The sequence below is a fragment of the Otolemur garnettii genome, unplaced genomic scaffold (assembly GCF_000181295.1).
Source record: "Otolemur garnettii isolate 467f Iridium unplaced genomic scaffold, OtoGar3 scaffold00624, whole genome shotgun sequence".
Lineage (NCBI taxonomy): Eukaryota > Metazoa > Chordata > Mammalia > Primates > Galagidae > Otolemur > Otolemur garnettii.
In genome coordinates, this window is record NW_003853019.1 from 1 (window position 1) to 4144 (window position 4144).

At 46.5% G+C, this 4144-nt stretch overlaps 1 pseudogene; it reads right to left on the minus strand.

The window, feature by feature from the left end:
* Positions 1-2924: 2924 nt before the first annotated feature.
* On the minus strand, positions 2925-4141 carry LOC100940492 (annotated as a pseudogene).
* Between the last annotated feature and the right edge of the window lie 3 nt (positions 4142-4144).

Below are 4144 nucleotides of genomic sequence, written 5' to 3' on the forward strand. Positions count from 1 at the left end.
AACCTGTTTAATGAGCTCCAAAAATAAATGTATATTATAGAGAAAGCTAAAGCACACCCACCATTTACAGAGAAATGACACAGAAAGGGCACTTTGTTAGTATGTGACCTAAATAACCCAAATCAGATTTAATTCAATGTGGGAATCTGGGATGACATTGGAGCTATTATCTGGGTCTACCCATAACTGCAACAGCATTTTTAAATGGTAACATAATCTTAGATCTTTCGCATCCTAGCAAAAATTGAGTCCTTCACAAGAAGAGAAATTAATTCATTCTTGTTCCCTTTTTATCACAAGAAGCTAAAGAAAACATTTTTAAATCAAATGCGGTTTCCTTGGAATTTTGTAGCTAATTTTGAATTATGAAATGAGCCAGTAAGTAATCATGTATTTCTTCCAGTGCTGAAAACAACAAGAAAAAAAAATCCTCTTGTGCACACCTAATAGGCTGCCAGGTGCTTATAAAGGTGTCCATTAGAAACTTCAATTTTGTAATTACAGATGCATTCTTAAAAAAATTCAAATAATGCTGGTGAGGAAACTTACAAACCTGCCCTGACTCTAGTGCAAACAGGTTTGTCCTGGTGATTTTTGGCAGATGATACTAGGCAGCCAGTAGGAGATAAAGAATAATGTGGAAGGTGTGCTGAATAGGAGAGGTGGGTGGGTGGCAAACAGGGCTGGAAAGGAGATGCCAGGGATAATTTCATAATAAAAACGCCTGCCTACAGTCAGCACGACTGTTCTTCCCACCCACTGCTACTCATTGAGGTTCTATAAGGGCCCTGAACCTGGTGATAAGAAGGGTAAGAAAGAGAAAGTGAGCAAATAGAAAGATTGACAGCGTTTGCTTTTCTGATATTGGACATGGGTAATGTCTGTAGTGGATATAAATAATGTAAGTCAGGAGTTAGGAACATACAGTCAAGTGTGTCAAGATCAAAACAGTCTACATGGGAGAAAGTTATAGATTTAAAGAACTTAAGACTTTACATTTATGGACTTTATTTCTGAGAAACAAAGACACATAAAGTTTTGGTGTGTACAAGGTCATCCTTCTAGTAATAACAGGCATTACAGGGTTCTGAGGTGGTCTTCATTAAATTTAGTTACAGAGTTCAAATATTTCTTTTCCTTCTTTTTTTCTTTTCTTCTTTTTGGGACAGAGTGTCACTTTGTCACCCTTGGTAGAGTGTCATAGCTCACAGCAACCTCAAACTCTTGGGCTCAAGCAAGTGTCTTGTCTCAGCCTCCGAAGTAGCTGGCACTACACATTCCCGTCACAACACTTGGCTATTTTTTTTTTCCAGAGATGGGGTCTCACTCTTGCTCAGGCTGGTCTCAAACTTGTGAGCTCAGGCAATCCACCCTTCTTAACCTCCCAGAGTGCATTACAGGTGTGAGCCACTGCGCCTGACCAAGTTCAAATATTTCTACAAAACAACAAATTGAGTATTGTCATCCTTTCCTCACTTCAAAATAGTATTTCCATGATGTTGAGAGTGTATTTCACACCAAAAAATCTGATTCTTGCAAATTTTTGCAAGATTTTTGCAATATGAGAATGAGGGATAAGATTACTGCTGACAATTCAACTTCCAAAAGGATAGTGCATGCTATTTCACTCAATGAGCTCTCTAAGAGATGTCCCAGAGTGTATGTAGAAGAGACTTTTTGTGGAGGTTAGATCTAGAAGAGCACAGTTGTATTCCACTGGTAGATTTTGTTATGATTTCCCAGAGGTAAAAGAGAGGCTCTGGAAGTGAATTTAGAGGAATGTGTTGGCGCCAAAACGTTAATAGACCTTTTCATTTTCTGCTTTTCAAAAATTCTGGTTACTTCACTCATGTATTTCCCCTTTCTCTTTGCCAGAACTGGTCCTCAAATTTCTCATCACAGTCTGGTGGACATGGAGCAGGGAAGATGGCATAGAAATGGATTCGGAATACAGGATTCCACAAAGCACTCTGCGGCAATGCGTCTGGCACACCCTCATCTGAAAACCCGGCAGAACATTTTGGCACAAAAGAAAACTGTGTAGTGTTTAGTTCACATGAGAGGTTATTTCACTGGTTTCATGTCATAGGCCCATGACTGTATAAAGAGTCATAATCTTTACAAAGACAACAATGACTCAACAGAGAAGTGTTTGGAAGCTCTGATCCAAAGCACTGATGTTAATTTCAGGGGCCATTAATGGTGTTAAAAAGGAACTTTTGCTAGCCAAATAATTACATGCTCGCAGTTACCATAAAGTTCCAGTACAGTTCCTGAGACCAAAACAAACCATTTTCTTAACAGAGTGAATGCTGAACTTGCCAGTAAGAACTTTTTTTTTGTCCTTTTCTTATATAAATTTATTCAAGCGATATAAAACTCTCAGCAGCAGGACAACAAAATAGGTTTGTAAACATGATTTCATCCCCCTCCACCTTGTCCCTTCTTCTAAGCAGCTTCCTATGGCAAGAAATAGGATTCTAGTTGGCAAATCCAGTGATTAGCTCTGTTGAAAAAGAGTCCTGGGACATAGCTGGGAAGGCAGAGACTCGTCCCTTTAACCCACCCCATCCAGGAGGGCTGGATGGGGTCTGTTACTTTCTCAGGATTCAGCCACTGAGTTTGGTTCACTGGCAGGCCCTTCCCCAGGAGATTATCTGGCAGCCAAGCAGGCCCTCAGTAGGGCCCAGGCCACGGGCAGCAGACATAGGCAGGCGGGAGGGAGGCATAGTCTCCAGGGAGCACCTCACCACTGGGGCAGCAGGGCCAGGCAAGGGCTGAGGCACAGGCGCTATAAAAAGCTGAGCTGCAGCACCAGGCTGAGGTCACCCTGACAGTCCACACCAGCAGCCTCAGGATTTCCTCTGCAGAAGCTGGACCATGTGGAAAAGAGAAGGATGGGCTTTCTTGGGCAGACTGAGGTTTCAGTCCTTGAAGCGGTTGCAGGAACCCCCAGGCTGTTCCTTCTCTGTGGCCAGGAGCTCCCCATTCATCTCCCGCAGTAGATGGTACATGTAGTCCCCATCCAGGCGTCGCTGTCTCTCTGCTCGGGAGCCCAGGAGCAAGGCCACACTGGCCACTGTGCTGACCAGCAGGAGTAACACCAGGGCCAGGGTGAGGGCCAACCAGGCAGTCCCAGTGAAAAAGGAGAGCTCTCCTGCACTCATGGTGGTTTCAGATGGCTGGAGACACTGCTTCACTGTAAGACTCCAGAGGAGGGTGAAGGGGCAGAGGAGGAGGGTCTACCCACTCCTGTCCCTGTCCCCGGAGGTGCTAGCTGGGCCTGTACCTGGGGAGATGCTGCAGTTGCCAGTCTGGGACACTGGTTGTCACAGTCACAAGGCCTCTGGCAGCTTGGCCCATGCCAGCCAAGGGGACACTCTTCATGGCAGTTGGTGCCCATCCATCCAGCTTCACAGTGGCAGCCGGTCTCTGTACACAGCCCGTGTCCACTGCAGTTGGAGGGGCCACAGTCCAGCTTACCACAGCCAGCTCCCTGCCAAAAGCCCCCCGTATATTGGCAGTGCCCTGCTATGTAGGTCCTGTGGCCATGGCAATCAGGTGGCTGACAGCGGGGCTCATGCACACACACCACAGTGGACACATTGCGTGGACAGTGCCACATGTTGTCCTGACAACGATTGGACGGGTGAGACTGGCCAAATTCCCATTGAGCACAAAGGTGGCAGTCGCCTCCATCCAGGTTGATGGCATTGACCACGTCCTGTTTCAGCAGGAACTCAGCCATCTCCCACAGGTTAATGCTGCGCTGCTCTGTCTGGCCATCTTTATGGAAAAGTACCAGCTGCCCCTTCCGGTCATGACCCACGGCTGTCCTGGCCAATATCACATTATAGACTTGCTAAAGGAACCTGTCTCCAGTGTCTCGTCACACTCCGTGGCCTGGCTCTCATTGATGTAGATACTTCCATTGAGAATCAGCCATACGACTCCACTCACCAGTTGCACAAATGGATTCTCACTGTCCAGCACCTCCACCTCAGACAAGTATCTGTGGCTTGTCGCTCACCACGTTCCCCAGGCACTCCCAGGTGCTCATGCGGAAGAGGCCGCCGTTCTGAGACACGTGGCAGTCGGCCGCCGCGGGCTCCTCCACAGAGGTTCCGCGTTTTGCGGCACAGCC